General features: G+C 34.3%; 1 long non-coding RNA gene across 1 annotated transcript in view; it reads left to right on the top strand.

The window, feature by feature from the left end:
* Positions 1–23,614, top strand: part of LOC115947677 — a 218,227-nt gene that overhangs the window by 152,633 nt on the left and 41,980 nt on the right. Inside the window, exon 2 of the long non-coding RNA XR_004081536.1 lies at positions 10,150–10,181. This is a non-coding gene — a long non-coding RNA (uncharacterized LOC115947677). The remainder of the gene's footprint in view (positions 1–10,149; positions 10,182–23,614) is intronic.

The raw sequence follows: 23,614 nt of genomic DNA, 5'->3' as shown, positions 1-23,614 counted from the left end.
ATTGTTTACTATATAGTGCCATGTAATATTTTCCTGTTTTGTCTCCTTTCAGTGAAGAAGGTGAATTGATTGCCAAATCAGTTCTTGTTGCACTGCTCTGGCTTTTGGATGAAGCCTAAAACCAAATCTTGTGGATGTTTTCCTATTAAGAGATCATGGATTTTGCTGGCAATGACATCTGCATGACAAGATGTAGTGATTTATTTCTTTTATATTGAATGTTAAATTTTACTATAGATTATATCAGAGTTAAATTTATTCAGTCTCACAGTTTAAAATAAATGTTATTTATTAGCTGAATAACAAGAGTTAGGGGTCCAGAGTTTCTTCAAGAGATGCATGAAGTGCTGGGCAGTGAAGATAAAGCAACACTGATTGTGCTATTAAACCTGTGAAGCTTTCTACTGGGGTATATCAAATCAAACATAACATCAAAACAGGTATATAACAAATTTTTTTACATAAAAATGTTTGCACAGGAAGAAGAGAGACTTATGTTTAGAGAAAGATTTTTGTTTATACTATTTCAGGGTAATTTCTTGGGTTAATGTAGAATTTAGTCAAGAACTTAATGTAATAACATGTGATGCTGAAATATTTTGGTTTGGATTTAGGTGCTATGATGGTAGGAAATACTGTAAACTTACAATGTATTATGACAGATTATTGTTGCGTAATATTTTAGGTATGTAGCTCATCCCAAGATATTTTCTCTTCCTAAATATTGCAAATTGTACTGTCTCTGTTTCAGCTTGTTTTATGAAATGGGAAATAAACATGGACTATAATTTTTATTTTTGTAGGAAAGTGAAGGGGTTTTTTTTGCATGATGCTTCTATAAAGAACCTTAAATTCAATATGAATTAATTTATTAAGATAGTTGCTGTTCGTTTCCCCTCTGTGAAAATACACTTCTAGAGAATAAAGAACCCTGTTTAGTATTGTTTTCTCTCAGCCTTGTACTCATGATTTAATGAGGGAAATAATAGTTGTAACAATATTAGATCTCAAATGTATGCCTTAGATCTGAGGTTTGTGGTCCAGAAATCTGCAAAAAACATGTTTAAACTGACTTTTATTTCTGCTTCTTAAGCCCATTTGAGGAACAGCTCACATAGAATAACAATAGCATATTTCATATTTAAGAAAAATACACTTCAATTTAGTTTATAGTGATGCTTTAGGAGAAGCTCTTGTTATTAAACAAGTCAGTTTGACTTCTTTTCTGACTGCAGTTTTCAATTAAGAATAAAGTGTTCTATTCATGTGTCAAAGGAGAGGGAGTTAGGGGAAGAATTTTTCATTAGCAAATAATAAATTGAGTAGGCACTTACAAGAAAACAGTGTATTGTACCCATGTGCAAGCTTTTTTTCTAGATTGAAAGAAACATATCTGCTATGATTAGAGATGTACTTGAAATGCTACCTGTGACAAAAAATTTCAAGTTCTTTTTAAATAGTTTAAAAGTGTGTCTATGATAACAAAGTAATAAATTAATTTTGACTTGACTTACACTAGTCAATAAAAGATTGTATATTTTGTAAACACAAAGTAGCTGAATGATATTAGCATTATTTTTCAGAAGGGTGTTTTCCTACTTTTGAATGTTTTGGCCTGTTAATAGGTCACAAAATAAAAGTTCATTCTAGTATTAAAGAATTAAGTTGCATTGGCTATGTCATAGTATCTGTATCATAGTGTTTTTCCCTTTTCCATACCTCTCCTGTGCTTTCATAGACAGGTAGAAAGATTGTAATGTGGAAAAGCAAGAGGGGGACCTCTGTTCAGAATTCCTGGATTTGTGTATGTTTCAGTGTAAAGGAACCCTGTGTGTAATCTAAGTGTTTAATGAATGTAGGACTAAGAATTTAATGAATGTAGGAAGACAGTGTAAGAACTCTCACCTCCAAACTGTAGAGTTTGTTGGGTTTTTTGTTTGGTTGGTCTGGTTTTGTTTGCATATTTTGGTTTTCTTCCTGGATCTGGCTTATTGTAGAGGTGAGGGGATTAAAGGTATTCTGACTGGAATTTAGGAACCAAGATAGAGACAGAACATCATGGGAGGAAAGACCTAAAGAAGCAATACTATGAAAGTAGTGTATTGTCTTCTCACTTACAGTCATTTAAGTATTAAAACAGTAAATTTCATTAAAAAGCTGACTATGAAAGCCTTAGTATATCCTTAGTTGAATTGAGAGATGTATTCTCCTACTCCTTCAGAGGGCTGAAAATTTTAGGTGGATTTTTTTTTGCAGAATTTATGCTTTTAAAATTACTTTTTTGTTTAATCAGCACTTCTCCCTGATGAACTATTCACTGTGACCAGTACCAGTTGAGAAAAAGCCCTTTTGCTTTCTCCCCTAAAATGCCAGGCTGTCCAATGATTTGTAGATGTTTAGCACTGTTTGTGATTTTCTCTTGTAAAACCTAACCAGTAAGCTGCGAATACTCCCACACAAGTTCTTAAAACTGAGAACTGAAATGCTTGCTCAGAAATGTGCTGTGTTGAGTGAGTAGTAGTAGGATTCCTCAGAATAAGAATGGAAGAAATAAAACTGCACATAATTTATAAGATAGCCTCTGAAAAATAATGTTAATCTAGCCTACTTAGCAGAAAAGTAATTAAAATTCCATAATATGCTATCTTACCTCTTTTTATAAATTGCCTTTGTAAAATATCTTCTACTTGCTTCTTATGAAGGCATGTTTCTTGGATTTGCATCAGGCAGAGGCACCCTGCCTGTCTATCCAAACACCACAATGTTCTACTCAAACCTCTCTCACAACCTGCAGTGCTCTATTGTTCATTTTATGGCTTTCAGCTCCTGGGAGGAGCAGGTTAGAGACCATCACACAGGGATGTTCTGTGAAAGCAGTGACATTGATTTAGATAATTGCAATTTATTGCTTTTAAGGCTACCATTCTGACTTCTATGCACTTTGCTAGATCAGAAACAACTAGTGACAAAAGCTGTAACTTCTGCTCTGATTGCAGTGCACGAGAGCTGATCCTGTTGAGTTTCTGTTGAGGAGCGCTGGGATGTTCCCGATGGGCTTTGCTAGGACAGTAGGTAAAATCTGAAAGGATTCACTGCACAGGGCAGAATCTTGTAGTCTTTATTATAGTTCAGTTCAAATGATGCACAGTAATTGAATAGAAGGAATGATAAATCCTTAAGACTAGACATAATTGGCAAAAAATTGTATTTGGAAATGGGACTTCCAGTTTAACAAAACATGGAAATTGTTGTTTGAACATGGCCTACGAGCTTGCTTCAATCCTAAACAATATTCTCCAGATATCGGTGGATTATTTCAGCATTCCGCTGTAAATCACATGTATGAACATGGAGTCAGAAGATTCGAGCAGGGATGAAAATTAACTGAATCTACATCTTCTTCTTTTCAATATATACAGTAATAAACCAGTACAAAATTGCTGAGATTTATCTTCCTCAACTACTTTGTTACAATTTTGTTTGGTTGACTTGAAAATATAATTTAGCAAATATTTTTTTACCAGGAAATCTTCAAAATTAAGTAAAAGCAGTTTTCAGGAAAAAAGGAAAAAAAAAAGAAAAATCACAGGGGTTTTTGTGTCCAATTTTCTAAATTGATTTACTCAGAAATTGCAATCGTATCTTCCCATTATATAAGTCCAAATGGAACCTGTTTCACGTGTGTGACTTTAAGAAAGATTGCTGTGCTTCAGTAGATAAAATAGATAAAGGTGGATCTTTTTATGTTATTAAATAGGAAGTGTAAGAATATGGTCTAAACTATTGTATTTGCTTAAGAGTAGAATCTATGTTAAGGATTTTGTATTTGATGTAAAATAAGCTGTCAATAATAGAAAATTGTACCTGCTTTATCATCTGTGGAAATTGGAATCCAGCTATTTCATTATTTCTTTTACAAGATTTTCCTTTAATTTTGAAGCTCTGTGGTCTCCTCTTTCTTCAGGAAATGCGTACTCAATATTTTTCTGCAAGACTTACATAAATAACAGATTTCGTTCAGTGGTTTATAAATGAACTAATTGTCTTTTTTGTTTTTATAGAGTTTTGTGTACTTTTGGTAAAACAAATGATCCTTTAGGAAGAATTTAGTCAACTTGGTAAAGGCTTTAGATCTTTTAAAAAAAGCACACCACTAAGGAGGTCTATAAATTCAATAAGGCAAAATTCTAAAATCTTTATCTTGCCTTGTAATATTTATTTCTCATGCATCTCTGGGCAAAAAGACTGTCTTTTTAGAACCTTAATAATGAAGGCAAGAAGTGATTGTACATATGTTTGATTCTCAAAAAGATTTGCAACTTCTAAATGTATTCTTTGGACAAATGTTTTACCTATATACTCCCTGTCTAGTATTCCTGCAGTGGGAACATGTATTAGTATTCAGATAGCTTATTGGATCATTGGACACATAACTAATTATCATGCATGAACTTTTGTTTTGTGCTTGACAATCTCTGAAATGTCAGTGCAGTGGCAGTCCTTTCTGGCCAGCCTGTCATGGCACTTTGGTTCTTATTTACTATGTTGAATAAAGAGATATTTTAAGCTGTATTTATTTATGCACAGTATGAACTGCAAGGGAATTTTCCCCAGTCTTTACTGGGATTGCCTACCACTTGTTTGCAGTTTGCAACTGCCACTACCTGTGTAGGCCATTTATTTTCCTGTCAAGGTCTTTATTTCCCATATCTCCCCACCTTCTTTTCCCCCTTCCTCCCACATGCTTGACCTCAGCCTTTTGGAGCCAAGATTTGAGTGATTGAGTATATTGTCACATTTAAAAAGCAACCAATTCTTTTGGCTAGAACTTTTAAGAATTAATTGAAATTTGAAAAGGAAAACCTCTGAAAATAATTGGAATTACATAAAATAACCTTTGCTGTTCGGGTAATTGTACCATTAATCTGAAGCTTACATTTGTGAGTGAATATTAGTGGGTTTGTATATAGTTAAAATGTTACCTATATATAGTCAAAAGCAAAGCTGAGTTGATAGAGAATTAGTAATATAGGATAAAGAGGTTTTAGAGAGATGTCAAGCTGACTATTAAGGAAAATTAATTGTTATGATTAAATGAGACATTTGAATATATTTAGATAAAGTTTTAATTAAGACAGTCAACCTTAATTCTGATATTTTTTTTAGTACTATCCATTAGCACCAAAATCACAGTTGTGATAATGCAGTATTTCTGCAGATTAGATTAAAACAGTTGCAAAAAGTGTCTTTGTTTCCTTTTCTGCTTCTTACCTATTTGGCAGATATTTTCTGTATGATATTACTTTTCTGTATCTACTGCAGAGATAGTTTGAGGCTTACAGCCTTCTATTGCTCAACATCTTAGTGTTTCTAGAGTTTTGGGGTTTTTTTTAAATATATGACACTATTGTAATCTCCTTTAGAAGAATTATGTTTTTTATGAATGAAACTGTCCATGATAAATAATTCATTTTAAATTATAACTATCTATCATAAATATTTTAGAAGCATAATACTTTAAAGCCTTATTGAAAACTATTTTTTTATAAATTGTTTCTATTCTAATGCATGTTACGGTTAATAATTTTTAAAAAATAGTTTAGAATTTAAAAGAGATTAGAGTCAAAGTAAATTATTTTTGTAAAATCAACAAAGTGACGTTATAGAAAATATATATATTTTGGTTAATATAAAAGTTGATTTAGAAAGGGAAGTCATATATTGAAGAAATCAGAATTTAAATCTATATCTAAATGCTCAGTTGACCCACCTCTAGATTATTCCTCAAATGAGTTATAAGAAAAGTATATAGGAAAAACTAAAGGATGCTGTCCTCTGTTTGCAAGTTTGTAGAAGGTATTGCAGAGGATTACTGAATTTTTCATCTGTGAGAATTGAAGGCTTTGATCTGGGTCCTTAAATATTTGTGAATAAAGTCTGTGCCAGTTTTTAATTAGTATTAATTCCAACTGTGAGGATTGAAAAGCGTATGGATAATATTAGTCAGCAATTGTAAGAAGATGAGAAGCAATATTAATATAAGTTCTGTCTACTGCCTGCATAGCAATTATTTTGGGGTTCTCACAATAAAAATAATTCCAGGTAGTAGAGAATCAGTGCTAAAAGTTAAGCAAAATAGGTGGTGATGAAATGTCATGTTATGGAAGATATTTTCCTAGGTAAATGGTATTAGTGAATTAAAATAATATAATAAAACCTTTTATTCACCCTGATAACAAAATATAATTTAGTATTTCTGAGTTAGGAAATATCAGAAACAATTCTATCTGTATATCGCCTTATGTTGCATCTTTCTCCCTTGTGCTTAATATGTTATTCTTTATGTATGTAGTATTTATATGGAGGCTTGTTCAACTTTTCTTTCAATTCTCACTCTATAGGATATGCAAGTTCAGAGAGTAACTGCTATTTTATTTTTATTACTCTGTACATGACTGATTTCTCATTAATTTTTAAGTATTGTGTTGTGCTCTAAATATAGAATTCCTATGTTGCCTTACGCTTCTTTAATAACAATTATCTTTGTGGTTCCCAAATGTTTCACAACCCTAAATTTATTTTTATGGTATCATGGAAGGTGAAATTCCCATATCCATCCTTATTCTCATAATACATGACAAACTATGAGCGGTGGGATTTTAAGTATAAAGTACCATCTAAAGATAAATATGCCTAAATATGGAACAGTGAATATTTACAAACAGTTATGAGTATGTAATTTCAATATGTTCAAGCACAGCTAGCTTGGCTTTAGTTCCAGGTAGATCTGAGCATTTCTAGACATTAGATCCCTTGGTCTAATTAAAATTCCCTTGTTTTGTTTGTGGAAAGATATCAGTATTAGTGTCTGATATTCCAAAAGTTTTACTTGTACATTCATTTGAGTACTTTTGTTTGTTTCTTCTGCTGAAATGCAGAAGTAAAAGAAAGTATAGAAACAAAAAATTCAATACTTGCTGCAGTGCAGAAGGGGTTTTAAACTGACTCTGTGGTAATTTAAGAACCAATTCTTCCAAGAAATTGAATTTATCTGTTTTCAGTATATGGTTTTATGTGTGTATATTTTACATATTAATTTGCAAAATTCAGTTTTAAAAGTAGGCTAATGAAGAGTCTTGAGCTTTTTCAGTGCTTGATATAGGTGACATGACATACACATATCAGTCAAAGATTACTCATTTGACTTGAAAGAAAATAACCTCTCACTTGGAAAGAAACAGTCACAGAACTCCTTAATATTCCTTGATCTTTGTTTTGAAGTTTTGCTTTGATGTATATTCAGGCCTGTGAGAAATGTTGCCAGCTAATGCTTGTACTAGCTTCTCTCTAATTTGCATTGCAAATTAAATTATAGCCTTAGATTGGGAGGAAGGTCCTCTTATCCAACCCCTTGCTCATAGCAGTTCCAGTTAGAGCTGGCTCTGTAGGTCTAGCCCACATCAAATTTCAAATGTTTTAAGGATTGAAACTTAAAAATAAGTCCTTATTTCTCCACTATTTGACCATTCTTGTGTCATTTTTTTTTTTTCCTTATACCTATTCAGATTTTCCTGTTTTGTATTTTATATCTGTAGTCCCTTGACTTAGCTCTGTGAACCCCTGAAAGCCCAAGAGCTTGACACTTGCTTGAATTCAGCCAAGGGAAACAGGAAGTTCTAGAATCACAGAATGCTTTAGGATAGAAATGACACCTAAGGTCTTAGGCTCCAGCTGTCCACCATTAATCGTGTCCCTAAGTGCCATATATACATGCTTCAGCTGAACTGCTTCACATACCTTCTGTAGATGAACTCTACCTCCTTTTTAATAACTTGAATGCCTTTATTTTACTGTAAGGTTAGCTTAGAGTAGCTTACACATACATGTTCATGCAATAAGTCAAGTTTCATTGGTTAAAGATATCTCTTGCTCAAAGAAAGAAGATATCAAGCATTAATAGGAGAAGCTAAAACTGATGAAAGTGTCCTTATGGAGAAAACCATATCTGTATAGTAAGATTGGTTCATCATTATCATCATGTGAGTAAGAGATGAAGGATAGCCAGCTTGAAATGGATAAAATTCAGGTCAAAAATAATTGGCAGTTCAGAGGGATAGAATGAGCACCTCCCCTATGAGGAAAGATTAATAGAGTTGAAGTTCTTCATACTGGAGAAGAGAACTCTGCAGAAAGATGTAATTTCAACTTTTCAGTACTAAAGTGTTCTTGTAGAAAGATGGAGACCCTGTAATGGTAAGAGCAGGGATAATGGTCTTGAACTACAAGAGGGTTGATTTAGATTGAACTTAAGAAGACATTTTTTACAGGAATGGTGTTGAGGCACTGGAACAGATTGTCCAGAGAAATTGTGGGTGACCTATCCCTGAAAGTGTTCAAAGTTCCAAGTGAATGGGACTTCAATCAACCTGGTCCAGTGAAGAACACCCCAGTCTGTGGCAGGACCTGGTGGACTAGGTGATCATTAAAGGTCGCTTCCAGCCCAAACCATTCTATGATTTTTTTGCGGGGTGTTGTTGTTGTACTTTGCAGTATTCTTTCTATTGAAGACACCTGGTAATGATAAAACCCTCTTGTTTAGATTGAAAGCTGGAATCCCTCTTTTTGGCACAGGGTATAAAACACCACTTGAGTATTATTCTGTTCAGAAGAGAACCTTAAGATCTGCATTTATTTGCTATCATCAAAAGGAAGATATGGCAGTAAAAAGAGTACAATTCTTATGACATTTAGGTTGTTTCTGAGTTAGTGAAAAAAATGGAAATCATCTGGAAGGACATGGACTGTCTTTGTTACTTTTATAGAATACAAATACGTACATTTTTTATGTTCATAATTGAAATCTTAAGCTTAATATTGACATAGCAGTCAGTCACTGGAATAGATCAATGAGAAGACAGTTTTCATTCACAGCACAGCTGCTGTGGGATTTTGTTTCTGTTTTAAAGTGGTGTGTGAATGGAGAGAGGTGCTATTTTCTGCTTTGTTTTGACTGGAATATTAGCTAGTCCTTGGATTTATTTTTCCTTTTTTAGGCATGCCCTGTACATGTTCTGTAAAGTGACTGTTTATGAGGTGAAAAAGTTACCTATATTAGTCATAAAATACCTCCCATGTGGTAAGAAGATGATGAAAGCTAAAGTACAGCCTTGACTGCATTGCTCATCACTTCGTCTTTCTGCTTAATAAAAACCAAATGGAATAGAAGAGCAAAGATACTGTCGTAAATTAGAAGTAGAGCACTGGTGGAATTCTTTACCAAATATGCCAAACCTTTAGCTTTTTTATAATTTCCTGTGATTGATATTAGATCCTTTTGTGCATTACTTGCCAGGTGGAATGAAGTCTGGTGTACAAAAAGGGGTGGTTGGACATTAATGCAGCTTCAGAGAAATTTGATTTTCTGTAAAGTTTTAGCAGCGCTGGGGATAAATACAAAGGGTTATAAGCAGTGTAATGATCTTTGAATCTGCAGCTTCATCCTATCCTGTATCCCAGGAGGCTAATGTAATTTCACAGGAAAAGGTACCAAGATACATCACTTATCTTTCTCCTCCATGCATATACTATCAACTGTGATGTAATGCATTAACATTATAATAAAAAGAATTTGTCAATCAGGAAATAGATAGAAGCATGCATTTGGAGGCAGAAAGGAAGAAAGAGAAGGAGAAATACAGTCATGTTGATGCAGAGATTTTTACAAATTCTGACATGCATTTAATTTATTAAAATCTCTCCTTTGAAGTATAAATAAAAAGCACATATTCTGTCATTGATGCTATCATACTGATTTTGCTAGCCTTTTATTTATGCAGTACTAATGTGAAGACTTTTATGTAAAGTAATTGTGGAATTCGGAGTTAATCAAGGTATTTCAATACAGAATGTAAAAGGAAAAAGTCTCAATGGTTTTAAAAGCTGTGAATAGATTACAGCACTGGTATGAATTAATTGAAATGTAAATTTTTCACTATGACAGAAATAAGTTCAAAGTCTCAACAGTTCTTCTCATCCTTTTTATTCTACCACCTTTACTGGCCATGTTTAGGTTTTTTAAAGGAAATCTGTAGAGGTTCTAACTAGCTAAATATAATTAACAAATTTTTTCTCGTTATTTTGTATTTTCAGGTAACATGCATTTGGAACAGGAATGAATACAGGTCAGGCAAAAAAATCTTTAATATCCCATCTAGGCAGTTTTTATGTAATTGAAAGTCTAATATCAATATGCCTATTTTCTCAATATAATACCTAAATAATACCTATTTTCTCAACAGTGTATCTGATCCAGAGTCTGTTTATTTGGTTTCACAGTTACTGACTGTCGTTCATATTCAGTGTTTCTTTGACTCTCTAGGTACTTTGACTTGTTTTTGTTGTTGTTGTTGTTGGTTTTTTTTTGTTTGTTTGTTTTTTGTTTTGTTTTGTTTTGCTTTAGTGGCCAACAAAAGCAAGCCCCTTACTTTTTGGGCCTAATGATAGAAGTCACAGCTCAAGATCTTCCTATTCTTTTTTCTTTCCTTGTGATTGTTTATAGATTTCTGTTTTTAATTGTGTTCTGTATTATGTGAAATTCCAGTGATCGCTGGCTGCATGAAACCTAGAAAGTACTGCTTGTTCTGAAATTGCAAACATCATAAAATTCTTAAAGGGTTTTTTTGGCATAAATTTTTTCTTAAATTGATGATTTCTTAGGGAGCTATCAGAAAGAGGGAAATTCTAGGATATTTCCTGGAATTTGGGCTGTGTGAGTTCTGTCCACCCATATCAAAATTTGTTCTCTCTACAGAACTAATTTTGAGAAAGCGCCAAGAATCTGTATCTTCTCAGTGACCATTAGAAATATTCAGTAAAAGAAGTCTTTAAAATTGAGAAACAATTTTCTGGGAAAAAGGTAATTGGATGATTTCCATTCTGCTTCTCAGACAGATTTTTAGTTCCATTTTGATATGAAGGCACAAAAAGAATATAGATAAACGATTTTGATTTATAAATTTAAAAAGGAATGATTAAATTTGATTTTGCATAATGGAGCAGGAGTGTTTGTGTCACATGTTGATACTAGCGACTTTATGTCCCCTGTATATTCCAGTTATTTTCCTTCTGGTAAAATGAAAGTTCTGCCATAAGCATTTTTCTTTCATTTGTGGAATTACAGGTACTGAAGTATAATTTAACTGTGATGAATTACTGTTATTATTGTTATCCCAGAGACTCTTTGGAAGCTAAAGAAACACTAGTGTTCTATGTCAGTATTTAAAATAAACAAGAAACTTTAAGTCTACTTTAATGTATGTAAAATACAGTCAGTATTATAGATTGTGACATTTCAAGTCAGATGTTGTTTTCAGAATAAGAAATGTTTATAATGCATTATTTGTAGGATATGAGGTCAATGAGAAACTGCAGTGGTTTCTGTTGTGTTTGGGTCAGGCTCCCTAGATCTTGGAAATCACTAGGAACTACTCCAGATATATTTCTAAGTAGTTGAAAGCAATATCTGTACCTAGATCTCCATAAACTTTGCATAAATATAAAGCTTTAACTTTGAAGTTTTCCAGTTAGAATGATTAATGAATTGCAAAAATGCCTTCAGGGAAAAGATGTCCTACATTAGTGGAGAGAGAGCCAGACAAGATGTCTGTTTAGCTTAAAGCACTACCTGTTTCAAAAGGCAAGACTGTTACTTTTCAACTAATATTCTACATGTCAAAACCATTGCAGTCTAGTAACTAACTGTAGCCGAGTGAGGCTGTCAAATGATTTTTTAAATTATATTTTAAGTAAAATTACATCTAATTTTGTGCACATAAATCTTTGAAGCTGCAACTTTTTGAAGCAATAATGGATTATTATTTCTGAATATTAATTGTAAGGATCTTTTTTATCAGTCCGTGAATATAATGTTTTTAAGTTTCTCTGATTCATTTTCATACAGGTACAGTTCTGTAAATAATAGGAAACATGTAATAAAATAATCCTCTACAGTAATTGGTTTCTGTTTAGCATAGAACTTTTTTGTTGTATTTCTAGAATGTTTCTGTCTGTATTTGCTTATTCTTGTAATTACACAAATAACTTTGTGTTTTATTTAGAAATTATTTGGATTAACGTATTTGTTTAGCACTAATTACAGAATTACTGAGGCCAATTGCATTGCTCTGAGGCCCAGTGGATTGCTTGGAAAAGTGCCAATATGAATAAACACCTTTTAAGTGAAATTTGTGGAAGTTAATGAGACGAACTGCCCTATTTTAATACTCTGGTCTGAGTTCCTTAATGTCTTTCACAAGCCTCAATTTCAAGACAATGAATTTTAGAAATGTTACAGTTATTTTAATTAATAAAACATAGTGTTGTTCCTGAGGGAATAGGTTTTGTCTTAGACATGCTTTTGAAATGCCAACTAGTTATATGTAGCTTTAACAGTTTGGAAAGCAAAGCATTCTGTTAGCTGTGGAAGCTGTCTAAATGTTTAGTTCATGAACTGGTAGATTTTAACTTATTTTTTATTTTAAAATACAGCTTTCACTTTAAATTCATATTCCTAATAAATATATCTGCAAATAATCCCAGTTTTAAAATAAAGATACTCATTACACAGGCCATATATTCGGTCTTCTGTTTTAAGAAAAGCTTACCCCTAGCAAATATTTTCATATTTGGTGGTTTAGAAAGCATTTTAACATTTTTTTTCTGCTAACATCAAAGAACATTTTTGTACTATTTGTTAGATGGATTATACCTTTAATTTGTGCAAAATAATAAGTTCAAAACATTTAAGAACACCTTTGTAGATACTATTATTCAAAGTGCAGTTGTGCAAGACTGTAGTACCTAATTTTGTGGGTACACTACAAAGATAAACTATTTTTAGTCTACAAATGACTGAGTGAATTAGAATTATTTCAGCAAATACAATTTCAAACCTGACCATTTAATGACCTTAATTATTGTTATAATTCAGAGACACAATGGTCATTATTTTCATGCAAACAAGAATTATCTAGACAGTATTTCCTTTACAGGATTGTTTAGTATATTATTATAATTATAGAATCATTAATATTTGAAAAGACCTGTAAGATCATGAAGTACAACTGTCAGCTTAGCACCACCACCATGTTTGTCACTAAACCTCATCCTCAAGTGCTATATCCACGTTATTTAACACTGGCAGGGATGGTGACTCTACCACTTTCCAGGGCAGTCTGGAAGAATGTGAGTCCCTCTACTTTCATACTGCCACTTGTTGCCTAGGACAAGAGACTGACACCCTCTCACTCCAGCCTCCTTTTAGGTAGCTGAAGAGAAAGTCCCTCCTGATTCTCCCTTTCTCCAGACTAAGCAACCCCAGCTGATAAACAAAGCTCAGCTACTCCTCATAGTGTAAGGTGGAAGATTTGGTGTCAATCTTACTGGTTTTTTTCACTGGACAGTGATGGTTTTCATTGTGCAGGGATGATGTACAAGCACTGTTTTTAAGTTAGATTTTTCAATTTTTCATTTTAGCTACCTGGGACATTTTAAAGGTTGTGGGTTTATTAATGGTCATGTAAACTTATGGATAGCTGGGAAAACTTCATTATCACTGTACAGAGCCTTTTATTGGTGTTTTGCAAATAATAAAGGTGAGTTTAATTATATTTCAGGGCTGGAAACTAAACTAGTCTTTCTGACGTGGTTAGACTGATTTGGGGTACAAAATGTTCAGCAAGACTTTCTGTGAGAACTGCCATAATATTCAGAGAGGGAGTTGTTGGTGCCGTTTTTCATTCTTGTAGTTGAAACCAAATATGCATCTGCAAAATTACCAAAAGAAATTATTTTCTTCTTGTAACTTCAGCACTTAAGAATTACCATGTTTCCTTTAACTACCAGCTGTAATGTCACATCTCTGTGTATGAAAGCAATGACTTAACTGCTGCTTTGGAATGTTTCCCTTTGGGACTATGAAATCCTTAGAGCTTTCTACAGACTGTTAAACTATACTGTTACTCTGAAGATGTGTTGCATCATTACACATAATAAAAAATGTGTATCTAGTCCATGCTCTCTAGAGTAGCTGCCTCTCTGGTTTGACATATTGTAGTCTTTTCTGTCACTGATGAATGGCAGTTATGCAGGAACTCTTTTTCATAGCCATTGTAAAATAAAATGTCTGCCTTTAAATTTATAGAGGCAAAAAAATATCAAGGAAAAGGGGAGTAATGTAAGGTCAAAAATGTGAAGATTTTTTCTTCTGTAAATTTTCTTCTTCTAAAGGAAGGATGCTAGCAAATGCTGTTAGGATAAGCTTTCCTTTAGACTCAGTCTCTTTCCTTTTGAGAGAGACTTTGGAAACTACATTGATTAGGTGATCCATTGGTAATTGATTAACAGAGGCTGAGTACCCTTAGATTCTCTTTGGGTTTAATTGTCCATTTTTTTGCTTAATTTTTTGAGGGTTTTTTTTTGTGGTGGTCAAAGGATGATTGTGGAATTAATGGCTATCAGGTTGGTTAAAATATCAGCTGGTTTTAGTAATCTCTGAACATAAATATTGGGTGACCAAATTGCTGGGGTTTGCATGCTACAGTTCTTTTTTTCTCAATTTGCTCAAGGGCTTTATTTGCTCTTTTTGACTTCCACAGGCAAACTTAAAGTCTGTTCTATTGCTTTGAAAGGACTGTGTAACAATTTAGAAATCTAATTTTCTGATTAAATCATTGAGGAACCAAAATATAAACTTCAACTGAAGAAATCTCAGTGCTTCTGGAGGTTTGGGAAGATGCTGTTTATTTCTCCTTTTCCACTGTATGCTTTTTTCATGTTTGTTTGACTGCTATATTTACATCAAAATCACTATTCATCTTAGGATAATTTATTAGGCTTTATTTTTAGTAGTGAGTGGTATCCCGAGAGGGTTGATAATTATGGATTAGACTTTGTGTACTCTTTAAAAATACTGCATTAGAAAAGGACCAGTGGGGATTTTGAACAAGCTGTCACTTAGGCAGATGGAACTACTAAGTAAGAAAACAAAACAAGGGAAGAAAAAGGATAATCATGTTTCTGAACTCTTGGAGTTTTGTGGGTTTTGTTTTGGTTGTGAGCACTTCTTGATTGTTTTTTCCTCCTGCTACTTTTCTTAATCATATGTTAACTGCTGAGCCAATTCTGAAATAATCAAGAGGGACTCTGATAAGGAAACAGTGGTGATTCTATGGAAAACTTACACAGCTGTGGTGTAGATTTTTTTCACTGCATGTTAAAAACCAAGAATAAAATTTCTTGCATTTGCTGACTTTGAACTCCTATCCTTTAATTAATATCTTTCTTTTTCTTGGACCTACAAAAAGATAATTCTTCTTTATCAATGTTATAGTCTCTGTCAATCTTTTTAAATGTAGTCTGCTTGGGCTTTTCCTCTAGTCCATGAAAAGCAAGTCCTTTATACTGTTAAAGGTAAACATCTTTTTGGAATCACCTGTAATTTGTGATCCACCAGTGGATGGTAAACATGGGGATAAGCAGCCACTGCACCCCACTGCAACAAACCCTCTTCAAACCTCTTCAATTTTCCAGAAATATTTAGGTGTTATATTTTACGCCTAAAAAATTATGTACTATTTCTGGAAAATTAAAATGGTCCTTTTTTGGGCTAAAATATCATATATATGAGGAACATGATGGGTAGATAAAATCTGTTGACAACCTCTGACTGCAGAAAATAATGAAGTGAAATTTCTGCCAAGCAAAATAGTTTTCGAGATACTCAGCACAGGTGTGCTGATCCTCCTCAATGTGTTCAGTGGTCTGAAATCTTCTGTCACAAAGTTGAGGAACTTGCCTGTTTGTAATGTAACAAAGCAGTGACATGTTGAATATATTTAAATAGCCTTTACAGTGCAGGAGGCTCTCTCATAGGGGAGAGACTTCTGATGAGGATGCTAACAGGAAGAAAAGTTTAGTAATGTGTAAAAGAGTACCAGAAAGGAATTAGTCTTTCCAAGGAGGAAAAAAGTTAATTTAGGCTTATTACAATTTAGCAAGTGTTGACTGTGCTAATCACTCAGTGGACCTTTTCAGCTGAGGTATAACACAAATGGTCCTGAGTAGCAGTAGGGATAAGGATTAGTGGTAAGAAAGTGGTTGAATTGAGAAATGAGTGATGCCTCATCAGAAAAGAGATGTAATAACAGTGAAATTTCTCACAAACTGAAATCTGTTTTTAAATTCTCTCTGGGTGAATGATTAATAAGCCATCAATAATGGCTGTTGGACTTTATGGACTGTTGTCCGTAAAGAGATGAATTCCAGGAAGAGACTATAGACTCTCAGGCAGCACTACATGTCCTGGTTTTGGAACATCTGAGAGGCAAAAGAATTATGGATTGTAAGGCCTTGAGGGTAAGGAGAGTAAGAACTGTGAAACTAGAAAATGAACAGGAAGAGAAAAAAGGATAAAATTTTTATCATTGTCTCCCCTTTATTCTACTGTGCAAGAAGACTTTATGTGCTCCTGTTTTGTTACTACTGCAATAAATAATAGCTGCAGTCGTTAAGAGATCTGTTGCTTTTCTAGGAGCTCTAGGATCTTTTAAGTGACTCTTGGTGGCTTGTGCTTTTGATATCAGATGGAGTTTTTATTCCAGACTTGAACTTCATTTCCGTGCCTTGTTCTTCTGTCTTTTTGGAGGTGTTCACTTTGTCAAAAATGCTGGTTGTCTTCTGATTGTTTTCTTACCACAAGCAAGGCTTTTAGTTTATTTCCATATTTCTTGTGTATAACATTATACTGAATCACTTAGAATTACTGCAAAAAGATATATTGACTTAATTTTCCAGTCTCTCTATGAATTCAACTTAAATGATAATTTCTTGAGCCTATAATCCTCTTTTTTTCTCCAACAATTAATCCTTTTGTCTCAATATTTTTTCTTTGTTTTGATCTTTTTGTTACACATTTTAATAATATATAAAAACAATGGATGGTAACAGAAAGTAAATATTGAAGTTGCTTTTAGATCTTTATGTTAATTCGAGAGCTCGCATGTGAAGTATGTTTTGAATGTACTCTGATAGTGTAGTAGTCACAGAATAGAATAATTTCTGAACTTAAGTGCGGCACTCTTAGAGATTTCATTAGATCTAATTATATCTAATTTATTTAAATTCCCATGAAAATAAATTAATAGGCTAAAATGCATTCTATTGTACTTACTTAATTACTTTTTAGTAAAAATAAGCAACTGAGAGCCTGCAAAGAATACCAAACAGAGACATAAGTGACTGAGACTTTCTAAAATCATTAGTTGAAATCTTAACTTGACTTTTCCACTTATGAGTTTGTTTTAGTGTGTTTTAGAGCTGTATGTGTGCTATTTCCCCTCAGAAAATGAGCTGATATACTAGTCCAAGTTGTCTGTGTTTAGCAAAGCCATGCTGGTGGTATTTCTGGGAAGAGACTCTACGAAGTTTTAGCCATTGTCAACTTAGCAAAGTCAGTGAAGCTGCTGAACTTGGAACATGTGAAAGTTATACTTACTACTGCTGCAACAGCCATACCCATCAATATGACTTTTCTGGTACAAATTGAGAGAACATTTTTCCCCACAACATTATTTTGCTGGAGAAAGATTAGTGGGCCTATTGGGGTAACAGTTTTTGGTCCTAGGGAAGATTTATGTCATATTTGTCTAATACCTTCTGCTCACTACACTCCCCTACAACCCCCGCCAAAAAAAAAAGAAAGGAGTTGTAGTGATTTTTCATGCTGTGAAAGATATCTTTCTTGAGAGTTTTGAATGTACTACTTAAAAGGCCTTACAACCTTTCCACACTTAAAAGGAGAGCTATTTTCATGTGGTCTTCAGTTGCAACTGTGTTGAAGAAAACTGCATTTAAATTGTGTGGGGCTTATTTGCTTTAATTTTTTTAAGAAATGGCTAGAATTGTTGTTCTTACTAATTCTGTATACTTGCCACGTGAGGGAGTCTAAGAAATGCTTTGCAAGAAAAATAGAATAAAAAAGCATCTGTAGTCCACAGCTCTTCCTTGAAAAGTCTCTTCACAACTAAATTCAAAACCAGTGCAAATCTGTTCAGAATTTTAGGTGAAGCCAGACTTTCTCAGCTGCACTTAGCCAAGAGCAAGAGGATCTACCTACAAAATATTAATTCTATGAGGACCATCTTGGTGTTTCCTTTTGTTCCAGTGACCTGCAATTCTAACAACAAATGTTTTTTTGTGAAGTCTCTGCCCAGTATTCCTAAGAGCACACCTCTGTTTCTACTTTCTTTTTACAAAAATGAAGATTAAAAACTCCTCAAAAATATTCCAAAGAAAGATGAAAATATGGCCAAGATTTTTAAGAAGCAAAAAAGAAAAAGGATGGAGGATGCCCCATGTTTCACATTCAGGAGGATGCTTTATTTACTTAGGGTATGGAAAGTTAGCACCCAGTATTTAAAGGAAATTGTTTGAGGACATGGGAAATTCAAACTGGCAAATTTGGAGTTAAACTGCCTGATAATGCAGCTAAAATTACAGTAGGGCTTCTTTTCAGCAAAGATTGAATCGATGCTGAGAACTAGGACTGTAATTCATGCTGTGCATTCAAATTTAAGACCTGTTTTATTAAGTATAGTACAGTTGTGCAGGTGAGAAAAGGAAGACAGGAATTGCATCTAAATAACTATAGTCAGATTCTATAGAATTCTGCCAGTCTTTCTCTGAACAGGCAATAGCATTTTCAGCTAATGAAATAGGAAAGTGTGTTAGTTAATTAAGTTCACTTTACACTCCTTTTAAAAGAAATATGGAAATTGTCCTTTATCAGGATAGCAATAGAACAAAATGACTTTTTTTATTTTTGCATGTCAAATATAGCAGGAGCCAGGTACTATAAAAATGGCTGCAATATTCAGCAGTAGATTATCAGACTGACTTCTCTTCCTACAGTTTTTTGCTTCATACTATCTGAAGGTAAGAAAGCAGACAGTGAGTTATCTAGTTTTAGTACTCTTTCATTGCAGAAAAGTAGATATTTCCTTGGCACGTTTGATAGTAGTTTTCCCCAAAACAAAAAGGTTAAAACTATACACTTGAATTTTGTGGGCTTTATAATAAATGCTGATTTCCTTTTAGTTTTACTCTTCTCATTTTTTTGGTAATCGTGTGTTGCCATGCATTCATGTGTATAATTTAGTGAGGGTTTTGTGCTGTTAGAAATGAGTAGCCACAAAGCCAAGAGGTGTCTTGTCATCTTTAAAAAATGTCCTTTAAGCTTTTCAGGTCAAAGGGTGTGCTCTTCACTGTAGCTTTAAAGATTACACACCATAAACAAAAGAAATAGATAACATGCTTTCAGGATTTCTGCAATTCCCTTTCCTTCTCTTTGTTCAGCTGATAATGGTGTCTGTGTTTCCTGCTGCTACAGCTGTTGAGTTTGTCTGTATTATTGTCCATGTGTGTGATTTTTGAATTCCTAATGAGAAGAAAGGCCAGCTGTGGTTTGATCACAGGAAAATTTCTTGGAAGGTTTGCATCCTACTTTAGAATTGAAGGAACCGCACCCATCTTGAGTGAATACTTCAGCCATAGATCTCCTAGAATAAAGACTTCAGTCTTGTTTTGATTTTGCATATCACAGGACAAGGTTCTTAACCCTTGAGGAGTGATTTAAAAAACAGTTCTAGGACAGAGCAAGGGGTCTTCCAGCAGGCTATCAAGGTACCATGTTTGAGGTAGGTGGGGCAACACTTAAATATTTTTTATCAGTTAAAATATATTTCTTATCAGGAGCAAAGCATATTTTGTCTTTAAAAGCTAAATAAAAGCATTTCAGTATCAGGCATTTGCCCATAAAATACAAGTGTTTGGAGACCTACCAGCATAAGATGTAGCCATCCTATGTGTTCTTTAAATAGTCCTGCTAATAAATAAAGGCTTTTGTGTCCATTGCACTGTGCTCTGATGCATACTGTAAGAATGACAGGGAGGACTGATATCTGGTACCTTGTAACACACTGAACGTGTCCTCTGATGGCACCATTTCTGAGCACATTCCATAGTAATATCTCTGTGCCTAAGAGAGCAGGTGAATTTATTGACCCACTATGGCTGTTCTGTAGGGCTATACCAGGCAAAGAGAGGCAGATAGCATGAAGAAATTTCAGGTGTCATTGCAGAGATTCTGGGGAGAAAAGAAAGGGTAGTAAAAGATCAACTCTTAGATGTAATAAATGCCCTGTATGAGTAAAAGTCCTAAGAGCATCTCCTTTTTGGGTGGTGTAGGATTGGTGTTGGTTGGTTGGTTTCGTTTGTTGTTTTTTCTTTGTCAGATGTTAGCACTTCCACTAGTTCAGGTGTCATGTTTTATCGCTTGTAATGCTCTTTTCTCTGTGGTCTGTTTTCACTGATATGAGATCTAAGAGTAAAGCAATTGACGCTTTTGTACTATTCCAAGTTTTTGTATCTTTGACTGGGTCTAGATGTTCTTTTGGGGTGACAGACATACTCTCTTCATATTTTCTGCTTCTACTGTCATTTCTCTTTGTGTTGTTTTCAGTTGCAGAGAAGCAGAGCATCATTTTCATGAAGTAATAGCACTTTCCTACATCTCAGATTGATTTTTGTCTGTGTTGGCATGTGTCTGAAAGTTCCCAGCATCATCAATGCCAATTTGTAACATCAGAGGGATTTTCTTTCTCACTTTTTTGTTGAAGAAAATATCAATAGGTGAAACCATGTTCTTTGTTGATGCTATTCCATAATGTGAACTGCTAAATACAACTCTGATCATTGCTCTGTCAAGTTACATTTTTTGTTCAAAACAATTCTTTAGTGTGAGCTCAACTATGGCTAAGTGACTAGTTAAAACACCTGACTAACATGAATGCCTGTATCCAATAATGAGTGAGTCTAGCTAATTTGTGTTACGACTTCTTAGGGATGTATTAGTGATTACCATGGAGCAGCTAACCCTTGAAGGACCTTCTTTCCCACATGGTCAGCATTTTCACACAGTTGCGATTTCATCCTTTATGGAAAATGTGTTGATCTTGGTATACAACTGGTCTCTAACATGAGTTAGAGAAAAGATTCTGAAAGATTATGAACCAAGCATTACTCTGTTTTAGACACAATTAACCTGAACTGTAGTGTGACTGAGTTCACTTGAAGAACAAACTTTTTCTATCTATTAAACTAAAGCTACAGTGACCAGAAAGATAGTTTGCAGAATTTAATTCTATGCCTTAATGGAATTTAGGTAGTCCTCACCATTCTACAGCACGTGAGTGGAGTTCAAAGAGAGCTGGAGATGGGGACTTACAGTGATAAAGGCATAAAAATGGGATATTTTCTGCCAGATTGCCTCTCCAGGACCCACTGCATTTTGGGGCTGATAGGATACAAGGAAAGGATGATTTTAGGTTCTAGTCACCTAGGATTGTTTATGCCATTTTGTTCAAATATTTTCAGATCATATAAGTCAGCAGCATAGATTTCCATCTGTGATGTAGACAAAGAAAAGATAGCTATGATGATGGTGCTTGTTTTGAGGGTTATTTTTCAGTTTGGTTTCATTATGTTTTTAATTTGACCAGTTAGCAAATTTCCAGTAACCTTTCATCTGTGTGGCCATTCTGACTTCTTTAGTGCTTCATTGTTTAAAATGCAAGAGTTGGGGTTCTTCAGCCTGGAGAAGGTTCCAGGGAGACCTTACAGCAGCAATCCAGTACTTACAGGTGACAAGGCTTTGTAGTCTTGAAGAACTTTTTGTGAGGGTATGTTGTAATAGGACAATGAGGAATGGCTTTCAACTGAGAGAAGGTTTTTCTTAGATTAGATAGTAAGGATATGTTCTTTACTGCGAGGGTGGTGAGTCACTGGAACGGGCTGCCCAGAGAAGACTGGGGATGCCACATCCTGGAAGTGGTCAAGACCAGGTTGGATAGGGCATCCTGGTCTGTGGGCATCCTGCTCAATGGAAGGAGGCCCTGTCTGTTGACAAGGATTGGAACTAGATGATTTTTAAGATCCCTTCTTAAACAAATCATTGAATGATTCTGTGACTTCAGTAGCAAATTCATTATTTAAGAGCTATATTGTAAAGTAGATTGTGACATTTGTTTCCTCATAGTCAGTTTCAAATATTCTCTTGAGATTTTTATTTCATGAAATAAGTGGGATTTTGACATAATATAAGAGAATCTTAAATTTCTGATTAGTATCAGAGGAAATTCAGACTTGACATTAGGTGAGCAGAATAGGCCTGTACTCTAAGAGCTGCTCAGTAATAATGGCAACATCTCTGTGTTATCAACAGCACAAATCTGAGATGCAGCCCTCACATCAGTGAGTATGAAGAAAATTAACTCTACCCGAGACATAAGGAGCACCATCTCCACTGATCTGCTGCAGTTTGCTGGCAGTGCAGGTGGAAGGGCTGCTGCTTTTTTAGCCCACATTATTATCTATAAGGGTGAATTCTGTTAGTAGGATACAGGCATGGCATAAAATGACTGGGGTGGCAGATAAGGTAGTAAAAATTCTTATTTCCTTTAGAGGAGGATATGCAACTAAAAATAGGATGTATGTAAAAAAATGAAGGTAATTGTCTTGCTACCTTGATCTATGTAAAGTGCCAATCTCTGAAATACGGGTGTGAAGTGTTCATATATAACTGTTCACAACATTTATCAGATATCATAATGGTTATAAGAGACATTGGAAGATTTTATGTATAAGTCTTTGGTTTAGGTTCATTTGTTTGGGGTTTTGTTAAAGTTTTTTATTATGCTTTGGAGAGACTTCTGTCCATGAAACAGATTTCCTGCACCTGCAAAAAGAGAACGAAATGTGCTAAGAAAGCTGTCAGCACTTCTGTCTGCAGTGGCTTTCATGGCAAATTGTCATTTCTTTTAGTGTTTTTAATGAAACTGTGGACCATTAATGTGCTTGGAAGGAAACTCTAGAGGTCAAATTGCATTCTCTGTTCTGATCAGTTACAAGTGCAGTGGAGTTCTGGAGTCTTTCCTCCTTTAGATGAAATTTGGCCCAAAGTATGATGGAAGATAATTTTGAATGTCATATAACTAACAGCTGAGACTCAACCTTTTCTGATTAAAATATAAGAACATAGGTTTGATTTTCATCAAAGCCTGCTGCAACGTATTTCACTCTAGATCAATTCAGACCAGCAAGAATGCCAAATGTAAAGAATAGCCACAAAATATCTGTCAAGTAAAGTGACAAATGAAAAGCAGAGAACCTGTTTTTCAAAAGGTGAGTTGATTGACTCTGGATATGGTATCTGAATAAAAGCATAGAAATGCTTATATGAGAGCACATTTGCCCAGGATTCTCTTTTAAGTCATGCTGTATGCTTGAGGAGAGAAACTATTTCAGCCTGTTTGTCTTGCATTTACTTCAGCCTACCCTTGTCTTCGGACTAAACTTTCCAAGTGCTGTGACAATAGAATAGGTAACAGTGTTCAAGTATACTTGGAATTCTTAAAATAAGTTTCAGTTTTCCCAGACCAAAGTTGTGCCTAAATATTTTGATAAACCAGATTGTTTTCCCTAATGTTAGGTTGAAAGGCAA

This window comes from Geospiza fortis, unplaced genomic scaffold (genome assembly GCF_000277835.1).
Source record: "Geospiza fortis unplaced genomic scaffold, GeoFor_1.0 scaffold40, whole genome shotgun sequence".
Classification (NCBI taxonomy): Eukaryota; Metazoa; Chordata; class Aves; order Passeriformes; family Thraupidae; genus Geospiza; species Geospiza fortis.
Note: the sequence above shows the minus strand (reverse complement) of the source record. Positions and strands in the feature narration are given on the sequence as shown.